This window comes from Microcaecilia unicolor, chromosome 6 (genome assembly GCF_901765095.1).
Source record: "Microcaecilia unicolor chromosome 6, aMicUni1.1, whole genome shotgun sequence".
Lineage (NCBI taxonomy): Eukaryota > Metazoa > Chordata > Amphibia > Gymnophiona > Siphonopidae > Microcaecilia > Microcaecilia unicolor.
The window spans coordinates 72,283,158-72,296,434 of record NC_044036.1 but is presented as its reverse complement, the minus strand read 5'-3'; the positions used below and the strand labels follow the sequence as shown (position 1 = coordinate 72,296,434).

Here is a 13,277-nt window from a genome sequence, read left to right as displayed (position 1 = left end):
ACGAAGGGAAGGCCGGAGATGTCGGCAGCACTTTCACTGACCCTGCAGTGGCACCTATGCAGCAAAAACACAAACAAACACTGATTTGACAGCAGGATCAGTCAGGTAAAAGAGTTGAGAGCTAGACAGAGGGCAAGAGAATGAGATCTGATAGACAGAGAGCCCAAGCAATTCCTGAATTTAGAGGGCTGAGAGAGCGCCAGTGGATGGAGACTGCAGTAAGGAAGGAGAGGTACAGAGGAGGGTATAGGCAGGCATATAGGGGAAACATAGATTTGATGATACCATGATCACAAGCAACTAGCAGGGCAGCTGGAAGAGGTAGGCAAGACAGACAGCTCCCTGGCATGTGGCATGCTGTCTTTTTCTTTTGCCACTAGTGGCAGTGAAAGTCGAGAGGATTGCTGGTAGCTGCATCTAAATAAATTTAAATTAAATACAACAAGAAACCAGACTCAGAGGGCGGGCAGATGGACATGGGAGGATGGATGGAGGAGGGAAGGGCAGAGAGGAGCATTGATGGACAAGGATGGACATGGATGGGAGGGCAGGGCCCAGGGAGAGGAGAAATTGCTGGAAATGGAGGGGAGGGGAGAGAGGAGAATTGCTGGATATGGATGGAGGAGGGAAGGGCAGAGAGGGACAAGGATGGACATGGATGGGAGGACAGGGCCCAGGGAGAGGAGAAATTGCTGGAAATGGAAGGGAGGGGAGAGAGGAGAATTGCTGGATATGGATGGAGGAGGGAAGGGCAGAGAGGGACAAGGATGGAAATGGAGGGGAGTGGAGAGAGGAGAATTGCTAGATATGGATGGAGGAGGGAAGGGCAGAGAGGGACAAGGATGGACATGGATGGGAAGGCAGGGCCCAGGGAGAGAGGAGAAATTGCTGGAAATGGAGGGGAGAGAGGAGAATTGCTGGATATGGATGGAGGAGGGAAGGGCAGAGAGGGACAAGGATGGACATGGATGGGAAGACAGGGCCCAGGGAGAGAGGAGAAATTGCTGGACATGGAGGGGAGGGGAAAGAGGAGAATTGCTGGACATGGAGGGGAGGGGAGGGGAGAGAGGAGAATTGTTGGACATGGATGGAGGGGAGGGAAGGGAAGACAGAGGAAGGAAATGCACATGGATGGAGGGGAAGGGAGAGAGAAGAAATGCTGGGCATGGATGGAGGGGAGGGAAGAGAGAGGAAGGAGATGAAGGAAAAGGAAGAGAGGAGAAAAACTGCACATGGATGGAAAAAATAGGCAGAAGCTGGATCCACTGGACAGTCAAGTCTGCGGAGGACCCAGCTTTTACTTATGGATATAGAGCAAGAAATGAAGAAGAAAGGAGGAAAGAAAGAAATTGTAAAGAAGCCCTGGAAACGGAGTTAAGAGGACAGATAGCAGCAGAATCAGATACTGGGCCAGCATGATCAGAAAAAGAAAGTCACCAGACAACAAAGGTAGAAAAAAATCATTTTATTTTCATTTTAGTGTTTGGAATATGTCCACTTTGAGAATTTACATCTGCTATCTTATTTTGCAATGTATAGCAATTTGTTTCTAAGATATACTCCATCTTTCAGCTCCTATTTCCTTTGCATCTTGTGCTACACGGGGGGGGGGGGGGGGGGGGGGGGGGTGCCAACTGATAGTATGCAGGGGAGCACCAGAGACCCTAGGCACGGCCCTGGTCCTGATTGCATCACCAAAAAAAAAAAAAAACCTCACTCGTTGACTTTCAATCTCACTCTCTGAGATGGGTCACCCTTCACATCTTTGCACTCTGGTCCAACATGTTTCCTCTCCTCCCTTCTCTTGCTGCTTCCATCCCCCCCCCCCCCCCCCCAGCCTTGCTGCTTCCAGAAAAAAAATAAACAAACAGTACTAGTGTGGAGCTACTGTTTAGGCTGCCCAGCTGATGGCTCTGCCAGACCTGCCCCTTCTGACATGGGCTTCCTGTTTTTAAGAAGCAGAACCAGCAGAGCCATCAGCAGTGCCACCCAGACAGCAGCTTCACACCTTTATGCTGCATTTGTTTTGGCGGGAAGTGGCTTGGCTGGCAGGGGGCTTAAGAAGCTGTGCCACTGCTGAATCCCGTTGGGGGGGGGGGGGGGGGGGGCGGAGATCTATAAAAATTTGCCCAGAGCCCCACTGGGGTTAAAACAGCCCTGGAAGTGTCAGGCTGTGATCAACACTTTTAAATTTTCCTTTCTACCCCTATCTCATAATAAAACAGAAAAGCAAGTAATGCAATGATTGCTACTAACTTTCTCAGCACTATGCAGGCCCGTTTACATGACTAGCTCTTTGTATGATCAAGTAATAATTATTTGCTTTATCAGAAGAACCATGGCAAAATAGCAAAATTTCAGTATTAGCTTATTTAAGTTTAAGGTGCGCTAAATGCTCAGAAGCCCATAGGTATAAAGTGCTTAACATTTAACATATGCTAATTCCATTAGCACACTCAAAGCTTTAGTAAAAGGGTCCCAGTGTCTGGTGGAGATTATACTTGCTTACTTTATTTTTTGTCTATTAGATTGTAAGCTCTTTGAGCAGGGACTGTCTTTCTTCTATGTTTGTGCAGCGCTGCGTATGCCTTGTAGCGCTATAGAAATGCTAAATAGTAGTAGTAGTAGTAGTATTTTAACTGGCTATATTGCCTACATCAAATTGCATCTCTTTACTGGCTGAACTAGAGGATAGAGGGCAGAGGCACTGCTAGAAGGAAGTGCAGTGCGTGTCACATTCATCTCTCTGCACCGTCATCATTTTCTCAAGGTGTTGGGTAGTTTTTAAAATGTTTTTTGGCCTAAACAGAACTTCTGTGTAAGTTCAGAAGGCTGGTCCCTACTAGTGAATGACCCCCAGCTTTTTACTGGGCTTGTTCAATGGTAGCTATGCTCCTGTTCCCCAAGGAAAGTCACCCCCTTCACCTACTATTCCTCCAGGAACACATTTTCAAAATTATAACATTCAACACATCTACTCTGCTCCGATTCTACAGCTAGAAAATTAATTTTTCTGCCATGTGACAATAACACTACAACATGTGGAACTGGATTATCTGACACTTTAAAGACTGTTTTGCTCATTTGGGGGCCCTTTTATTAAAGCTTAGCACATGCTAAACATTGACTGTCCTATCCTATACCTATGAGCCACATGGCACTTAGTGCACACTTTAACTTTAATGTCCAATAGCACAAACAAAGCTTTAGTAAAAGAGCCCCTTACTTTCTAAAGGATTTCTAATCACACTATTTTAGTAACCAATACAAGAGAACTGTCAGAATCAAAGTCCATCCTAGCAATAACCACTGCACCTAGTGCCTGGTGGCATACAGTACCCTTATACTTTTAAACTCTGTTTACTTAAAATATATTTTATCAAGACAGATTAATTATGAAAAAAAACATTGAAAGTAAAAAAAATGAGAGCCAAACAAACGTATATGCACTTCTAACAGATGGTTTATGCGTTGTGATAAAAATGTCAGCAGTAAAGCATATTAGTAAAACCTATTAATAAAAAAAAAAGCACAGACACTTTAAAGTGACTTGTTTTATACCAACAAAGCAAACAGTTTTTGATGTGATGGATTATTGCAATCAGGTTTGCTAAGTGGGTGGCTCTGAAGTAGGTTTTATTGCTAGGACTTTATGCCCAAATCCTGTCTGCAGTTGTTTTCCAAAGTTGCATAAAAGACAATGCTTTGATTTCTGGCAAAAATATAAACTACTGAATCATGCATTTCATCAGCATGATTTGTTATAACTTCAAGACTTCTAGAAATCTGTTAACCAGAAAAGCTAGACTAAGGCAAAACTGTGTTTACAAATCAGTTCTGGAGTCTTAGAGAGATATCTCTGTTATAAGTGTGCAACTATGCTTTCCTGGTCTCTCCTGTGCAGGGGCGTAGCTACGGGTGGGCCTAGGTGGGCCCAGGACCACTCAATTTCAGCCCAGGCCCGCCCAGCGCCAGCTCCCATTTACGGCCACTGCTGCTTTTCCTGATGAGCAGCAGGGCCGGCGCTACAAAAAGAAGAAGCGCTCAGCGCCAACGCTAACAACGACTCGACGAGAAAAAATGTTTTGAAAAAAACGCGGCACCGCAGGCAGCCTCGAAGCATTGGCTGCTGGCTCTGCAGGCTCCGCCCGTCTCTTACGTCACTGCCCCTGGAGCGAAGCAGGGGCAGTGACGTAAGAGACGGGCGGAGCCTGCAGAGCCAGCAGCCAATGCTTCGAGGCTGCCTGCGGTGCCGCGTTTTTTTCAAAACATTTTTTCTCGTCGAGTGAGTCGTAGTTTGCGTTGGCGCTCAGCTCAGTCAGCTGAGCGCTTCTTCTTTTTGTAGCGCCGGCCCTGCTGTTCATCAGGAAAAGCAGCAGTGGCCGGCAATGGGAGCTGGGGCTGGTGGGCCTGAATTGGGAGAGGGAAAATGGATGGCAGGATGGGGAGAAAGAGGGAAAATGGAAGGATGGGGAGAGAAAGAGGGAAAACAGATGGGAGGATGGCAGAGAAAGAGGGAAAACTGAAGGATGGGGAGAGAAAGAGGGAAAACAGATGGGAGGATGGCAGAGAAAGAGGGGAGATGGATGAAAGGATGCAGAGAAAAAGGGGAGAGACTGGAAGGATGTGGAGAGAGAAGGGACACTGAACAGAAAAGGGTAGAGAGATAGACACTGGTTAGAAGGAGGGAGAGAGACATTAGATGGAAGGATCAGGAGAGAGGGTAGATGGGTGGAAGGATGGGGAGAGAAAGAGGGAAGACGCTGGATGGAAGGGTAGGGAGAAAGAGGTGACACGATGGAAGGATGCGGAAAGAAAGAGGGGAGACTATTGGAAGGATGGGGAGAGAAAGAGGAGAGCTGCTGCATGGAAAGGGGGAGTAGTGAAAGATTGGAGAACAAGAGGAAGGGGCATGGGGAGAACAAGGGTGAGAAAAAGATGAAAAGCCATAAGTAGATGAAGGAAATTAAAGAATGGATAGTAAGAATGAATTAAATCTGGACACAGAGAGAGGCAGAAAAATATTGAAGAAAGCAAAGAAAAAGGAGAGAAAAATGACAAATGGCCAGGAAACCCTGGCAGAAGAGTTAAGCGAAAACGAAGGAAAGCAGAATCTAGAGACTGGGAGCAACACAATGAGAAAAAGTAAATGGCCATACAATAAAGGTAAAGAAAATAATTTTATTTTTAATTTAGGATAAAGTAATATGGTGTTAATAAAGTTTCAGAGACCAATACTTCCTTCCTTAGGTCAGGATAGGATACCGTAACAGCATTATACTGACCTGAGGCAGGAGGTTTTGGCCTCTGAAAGCTCACTGAAAAGGATTAGGCTATTAAATAAATTGTCTGAAATCTAATGCACTGAAAAGCAGCACTTTACCCTGTGTGACAAATGCATCTGAGTGTGACTAAATTTTGCTGGGGGGGGGGGGGGGGGGGGGGAGGTAGAGAGAAAATTTTGTGCCCACCCACTTTGGGTTCAGGCCCACCCAAAATTGGCAGTCTGGCTACGCCACTGCTCCTGTGTTTTGTATTTTTGATCCATAACTATTTGAACATTAAAACAGAAAGAAACATTGAACAAAGTCAATTGGTGCAAGATACCCAAAGACTTTGCACTTCACTGTGAAAACTGCCCCCTTAGAACAGGAGGGGTCTTGACATCTGAGACCATTTATTGAAACCTTTTAGACAAGAGTGAAGGTAGTTATTAGGACAGTTATTGGCAGTATAATTGTATACTACTGTAATTTTAGCAACTTGTTAGCAGTTAGCACTATTAGTGGACAAATGATTTAGGAAGGGGGTGCGAGGATATCATTGGTTAGTTAAAGGGGTCTGGGAACCAAAAATGGTTAAGAACTCCTCCTGCCTTAGAATACTTGGTTGTGATTAAGAAGTCCTGTGATTCAAGTTTGACTTCTGGTACTGATTCTCCTTGTAACATTGTAAAGTCCTCTTCTTTGTGGACAGCAGAATTCTACAGTCACACAAGCGGTGACATCACCTGACGGAAACAACCGGGTCTGCTCTCCCAGAGCTCAGAGACCTCTACAAAGGTTTCTAATTATGCACTGATGTTGCCACGCTCCAGTTCAGCTTTCTCTCTTCAAGCAATATTCTAGCCTGTTTCAGCCCTGGGATAAGCAGGAGGAATTGTGTGTGGCTATAGGATCCTGGTTGCATATACAGAGCCCCTGTTACAGATATGCAATTGTACTTCCTTCATGGAAAAGCAGGATTGCTATAGCCCACAAATGGGGACTCCAAAGCTGAAGGCTGTAGAAAGTGGTTTTGCTTCTACTCCAGTCTCTGCAACCTAAAGGAGATTTAGTTTCTATTAACCTCCTATATGAGAAATGCTTTGCTCCTGTTCCTTCCCTATGGTTTCCTGTTTTGGTATTACTTATTGTGGGGCCCTTTTACCAAGCTGTGGTAAAAAGGGCCCTGCGCTGGCGACAGGGGACGTTTTTCCCGCGCAACAGGGCCCTTTTCACTGCAACAGATTTAAAAAAAAAAAAAAAAAAGCCCCCAGCACACATGGCCCCCATTGAGGAGGCGATAAGGGCTCCCAAGCTAACCCGACAGTAACTGGGCACTGCGCAAGCCATTTCAGGGGGTTTTCTTTTTCCCCCGGAAATGGTGTGCGCTCGGGGCAGGACTACCGCTGGCGGCTGCGTTGGGCCGGCGGTAGACCCAAAAGAGCGAACAGTAAGCCCACACTGGGCTTACCGCCACACTGTAAAAGGGCCCCTGTATTACTTATTCTCAAGAACCTGCCCTATGCACTGTTCTTCTGATGTGTGGATCCCTGTGTATGTTTTTACCCTTACATTGAAAGATTTTACACAGCTTTGCTGTTATCGATGACTTGTGGTCAATCAAATTCAATTAAACCTTAAAAAGAAAACCTGTTGGATGGGTTTACTGCTGAAACTGACCCCAGTTCACTGGAAGCTGCCAGTTTAGATACAGAAACTGAAAGCAGACAGACATCCTGAAGAATATACAGAAAGCATTCCATTAGATTGTACCTGGGGTATAAAATACAATCGTAAGTGGTCAGGCTAGAGTTAGAAATTCCATTCTCTTCTTTTGAAATACTAACTACATACAGCTCTTTCAAAAGGATTTAGCACATCATAAACTCATGTTAATGTCTGGTGCCAGAATAATGCAAAATAACTATACTACAAGGTTTCAAGCATTTCTATTAAAGAAAATTGTCAGGAAGGGGAAAGATCATAACGTGCATGATGTGCTTGCTGCAGTAATGGTTGATTTGGCCCCTCTGACTCTGAAAAATAGATCTGGTAAAAAAAAATGTGCTCCTTGGTACACCCTTGTGTTATCTAAACTGAAAACCTCTTTGTCACCGATTAGAACATCACTGGCGGCAATCTGGTAACCCTGAAAAAAAACTTTCAATGGAAGCAGCTTTTTGACATAGTACGGAGTTTAACATCTACCACTACTTCAAACTATGATCACCAAAATTGCTATCCTTCTGCAAACATGCTAGTGCACTATTTTCCTGATAAAATAATTCATCTAATTTCAGCTTATGTATTTAAAATCATGTAATGACTGCATCATAACAACACTCTGTAAGTCAAATTGAGCCTGCAAAAAGGTGGGATAATGTGGGGTATAAATGCAATAAATAATAATAATAATAATAAGATCAAAGCTCTTATAGTCCACAGGTTAGAGGCTTTACCAGATTCTTCTTTGACAGCTGACTATTCCAATATAGCCACCCCTGCAGAAAGAGTATGGCACTCTTTTCCTGCGACTAAATTAGGTTATTGCTAAAAGTTTTCTGCTTCCTTTGGTTTGCTGGATAGTTGTCTATCTTATTTAATGGCTTACCTCTGTTCAGAATAGTCTTTTAAAAATTGGTCATTTCCCCAAACCTTGGGTGGTAACCTTCTAATTTTAGACCACTGGCTACCATCCCCCTGCAAGCAAAAATGATGAAGACTACTGTTGCAGAATTATTGCCTCATTTCTTAAATTATCATAATTATCTAAGTTCTCCACAATTTTGATTTAGATCCTATCATAGTACAGAATCTTTGTTATTTGCTCATGTCAGATGACAGAAATTTCTTATCTAGAGATAAGGATCTGATCTTACTGCAGTTTGACTTGACTTAGCAACGTTTGGAACAGCTAATCGTGATATTATATTCTTTAAGCTAAATTCTTTTGGAATTTCAGGTCCTATTTCTACTCTTAATACCTGTAGATGATAATGTGACAATTACCACATCACAAGTATCTAATTACATTACAAGGATTGAATGCAACATTACGATCCATGGTTTTCAGCTTAACAGAGACAAGACCAAGCTTCTTTGGTTAAGTCATCAGGGTCAGTCTGTTCCTGAAGAAATGGAAATGGGACTTGATATACCGCCTTTCTGAGGTTTTTGCAACTACATTCAAAGCGGTTTACATATATACAGGTACTTATTTTGTACCAGGGGCAATTGAGGGTTAAGTGACTTGCCCACAGTCACAAGGAGCTGATACTGCCTGATGGTCGTTGAAGATAATACACTGAAATCTTCTGCTCAGTGTGCGGTGGTGGCCAAAAAAGCAAACAGGATGCTAGGAATTATTAGGAAAGGGATGGTGAATAAGACCGAAAATACTATAATGCTTCTGTATCACTACACAGTGCATCCACACCTTGAGTATTGCGTTCAGTTCTGATCACCGTATCTCAAAAAAAGATATAGTGGAATTAGAAAAGGTTCAAAGAAGAGCAACCAAAATGATAAAAGGGATAGAACTCATTTCGTATTAGGAAAGGCTAAAGAAGTTAGGGCTGTTCAGTTTGGAAAAGAGACTGATGAGAGGAGATATGATTGCAGTCTACAAAATCCTGAGTGGTGTAGAATGAGAAATAAATCGATTTTTTACTTGTTACAAAAGTACAAAGACTAGGGGACACTCAAGGAAGTTACATGGAAATACTTTTAAAACAAATAGGAGGAAATATTTTTTCACTCTGTTATGGTATAAGCCAATCATCAGAATTAAATGTGTAGCATGATGGTGTGCCGAATAGTTAAGCTCTGGAACTCTTTGCCAGAGAATGTGGTAACAGCGGTTTGCTTTCTGGGTTTAAAAAAAGGTTTGGACAAGTTCCTGGAGAAAAAGTCCATAGTCTGCTATTGAGATAGACATGGGGAAGCAACTGCTTGCCCTGGGATTTGCAGTAGGAGTGTTGCCATGATTTGGGTTTCTGCCAGGTACTTGTGACCTGGTTTGGCCACTGTTGGAAACAGGATACTGGGCTAGATGGACCATTGGTCTGACCCAATACGGCTAACTCTTATGTTCTTATGAAGGTAGAACAAACTTCTAAGATTTTAGGCGTCATTTTAGACACTACACTTTCTTTTGAATTTCAGGTACATAATGTTAATTAAAACTTTTTTTTTTAAACTCAGACAACTTCACTGTGTTTGCTCTGTTTTCAGAAGACGATTTTTCTGTGTTGGTTCAGGCTTTTATCACATCTAGATTCATCTAGATCACATCTAGAACAACCTTTCTGAACCCTTACGCCAAGCCCCTCCCTGCCCGTCTTCAAGTCTTTGCTTAAAGCCCACCTCTTCAATGCTGCGTTCGGCAACTAACCCTTACCGTTCAGTGAATCCAGACTGCCCCAATTTGACTGCCCCTATCGGACCGACCGTTCACTTGTCTATTAGATTGTAAGCTCTTTGAGCAGGGACTGTCTCTCTTTGTTAAATTGTACAGCGCTGCGTAACCCTAGTAGCGCTCTAGAAATGTTAAGTAGTAGTAGATTCTGCAGAAGCAAGAACATCCCCCATAATGTTCAGTGAGTACATAGGAAAATGCTGAGGTATCAAAAGTCTAAAATCAACGCAGTATTTTTCACAAGTGAAGATCAATACTTTTAGAGGCGAGAGGCAGTGGAAGCCCCGCTCCGATTTAAGATGGCGGTGATTCGCCAGTAGAAGCATATACAGCCCTTTTAGTAACAATGCATATATCCCCCAAAGCAAGTCAGAAGACCGAAATGCCATTTGTTTAATCTTGGCATCAGGTGTATATTTTGAAACCACAGCGCTGGATTCATGTGTTCATTAAGATAAGTTGTCGCTTTTGTTTCTTTAAAAAAATCTTAGAGGGGGAGAGCTGAGGCAAATCATTGAGGATTGCGGTTAAGAACTTAGACTTGAAATAGCTGTAAGCGCTATAAGAGGTCCAATAGCTCGTCTTGTGGGCTGTCTGATGCCAAAGCCTCCTTCCTTGTTGTTGTTTTAAATCAATAAGTTTCATAATTATATAAAAGAAAAAAGATAAAATGTAAAAAAGTAGCAATGTTAGCATACATATAAAGGTATTGAGGGTTGTATGCTCTCCTTGCAATTTTGAGAGTGATTTTTCCATTGCCACATTGGTAATACTCCTATATTTACACCTTGGGACTATCTCTGAGGAGTGGCCTTCCCTCCACACCCTTTTTTTAACATACTTTGGAGGTATCAAAGATTGGCACGATTTCCTAGCCGGGGGTTTAGGGACTCTCCCTCACAGCCAGCCCTTACACTTACCCTTAGAAGCTGAAGGAAAAAGTGTAAATAAACACTTTCCAGACACAGAGCAAAAGTCTGTGCTGCTGTTCAGGCCAGCATTTTGGCCCCCTGACAACTTAAAATAGTTCTACATTAACTGCTTTAACCAGAGGAAACCCGTAGTTAATGCAATAATAATTGAATGCTCTTACTGTATGTGTAGATTGCTTTTCTTTATTTTAATGAGATTCCTTTCCTTTGACAACCATTCTCTATATACACTCTATACACTCATGATTCTATAGACCTCTATCATATCTCCTGCTAGCTGAAGAGCCCTAACATGTTTAGCCATTATTCATAGAAGATCCGTCCTCTCTGCCATTTTTTGTTGCCTTTCTCTGTACTATTTCTAGTTCTGCTATATCTGGTTTGAGAGGTGCAGTCACAACACATAATACTTGAGGTGCAGTCATGCCATAGATCAATACAGACGTATTATAGTAGTCTGTTTTATTTTCCATTCCCTTACTAATTATTTGTATTATTCTATTTGCTTTTTTGTCCAATTTGAAGATTTTAATGTATTGCCCACAGTGACTCCAAGGTCCTTTTCCCAGGGTTTGACTTCTAATGTGGAACCCAGAACTGTGTACCTACAGTCGGGGTTATTTTTCCCTATAAGCATCCCTTTGCATTTATCCATATTAAATTAAATGTGACATTTAGATGCCTGGTTTAAAGCTGTTACAACAGATAAGTGAATGATTCTTTCGTTAGTTAACACAGATAATAGGAAGAGCCTTGCAGTGATGAAACCAGTTTTTATTTGAAACTTGACTGCTCTGGGCTCTGATTTGCCTGGCGTTTTGAAATTACCCAGCAGTGGCTGGCTGTTGCTTCAATTTCAGCCCAGGAGAAGAGAGAGAGAGAAAGCTCTTTGCTGAAACCCTGTAAAAACAGTTATATTTGATAACTGGTGAACAGCTGTATGCCCTGATCTCCCCAGGTACTTTCTAGGAAGTAAGCAAGCAAATGTTTAGTGTTATAGTTGATCCGTATTTCAGTTACCTATTATTGTTTGCTGATTGCACTTCTTTTGGTTCATTGTTCAATTTTTAAAGACAATAAACATTCCTTTTCAGTTTATTGTCTCTGCCTGTCTGGACTGATAACGAATCCTGGTGGTTTGTGTGTTGGGACTGTGGGACCTTTATGAAAAATTATACCCATCTGAACTCACTTGTTCGGATGAGGAGATCAAAAAATATGTTGCAGGTTTAGACCTCCCAAAAATAGATGAGACAGATCAAGCAAAATTAAACTCCCCAATATCAGAACAGGAGGTCAGAAAAGCCCCGGGAAAGGACGGTTTTCCGACTGAGTATTATAAGATTATGAATCAGGAAGTTTCAAATATTCTTACAAAGCTGTTCAATGATGTCCTCCCAGGCGCCCTACTTCCAAACTATGTACAAAGCGAATGTAGTTGTTCTCTCAAAACTGGGTAAGGATCCGTCAACTTGTGTCAGCTATAGGCCCATAGCCTTGTTAAACAATGACATAAAAATATTTGCAAAAGTTTTAGCAAACAGACTGGACCATATTCTCCCCAAACTCATACACTGTGATAAAATGAGTTTTCTGCATGGGAAACAGCTAGGGGATAATGTTCCGAGGGCTATAGATTTGATTGACATTATTGCTAAAAGACAAAAGAGAAACCTTTTGATAGGGTAGAATGGCCCTACCTATTTGAGGTAATGAACCAGATTGGGGGGGGGAGGGAACTATGGTACTTGGATTAGGTCCCTGTATGTGGAGCCTAAGAGAGCCATCTTAGTTAACGGTTGTATGGTCACCAAAATAAGAACTTTGGCTCACATTGCCCCTGTTGAGGTAGATGGGAAACAGCACAAAATCTTTCGATATGTGGATAACACACTTATACTTATGTCTGACCTAAATCACTTTATCTTTCTTGCTGACAGCATTGTCTCAATTTGGACAGCTATCAGGCTTTAAAATTAACACTGAGAAAACTGAAGCTCTAATTTTTAATGCTAAAACCACAGATTTTTCTGAATTTCCTTTCAAAGTAGCTGATAAAGGGTTCAGATACTTAGGGATTATTATCTCTAAAAATACAAAAGATTTGTACCACCTTAACTATGATCACCTTACTAAAAATAGATGCAATCCAACCTGGGGAATTGGAAAACACTTATGCTAACCTGGTGGGGGAAAATAGCAACCTTCTGAATGATGATACTTCCTAAATTATTATTCTTATTTGCACAATTACCGATAGCTATTCCAACAAAGCAATTAAAACAATGGTATAGAATGTTGAGAGACATTGTATGGGGAAGGAAAAAACCTAAGGTATGGTGGTCTACAGTACAAAATGATAGAGTAACAGGAGGGCTGAGTATTCCCAACCTTTGAACGTACCATCAAGCTGCTATAATTAAGGCCACACATGGAACATCCATCTATGCAACGGATTCAACTACAGAAACATTGCATTTATCCTTATCCGATTTTTAAACTAGTAGGGGGCAGAGTAAAGATACAGGTGGTAATGTAGAAATGTTTAAGGAGCATGTGTTTCTCCAGCCCCTGCAGGACGCATGGGAAAAAGTGAAAATGGCCTATCAGGGGAAATACACCATTTAGTGGGCTCAAAGACTACCACCCGTGGTTCACTGGATA

At 42.3% G+C, this 13,277-nt stretch overlaps 1 protein-coding gene across 1 annotated transcript in view; it reads right to left on the bottom strand.

Moving 5' to 3' along the window:
• RPAP2 (RNA polymerase II associated protein 2) overlaps window positions 1-13,277 on the bottom strand; it is a 121,715-nt gene that overhangs the window by 55,221 nt on the left and 53,217 nt on the right. The window lies entirely within an intron of this gene.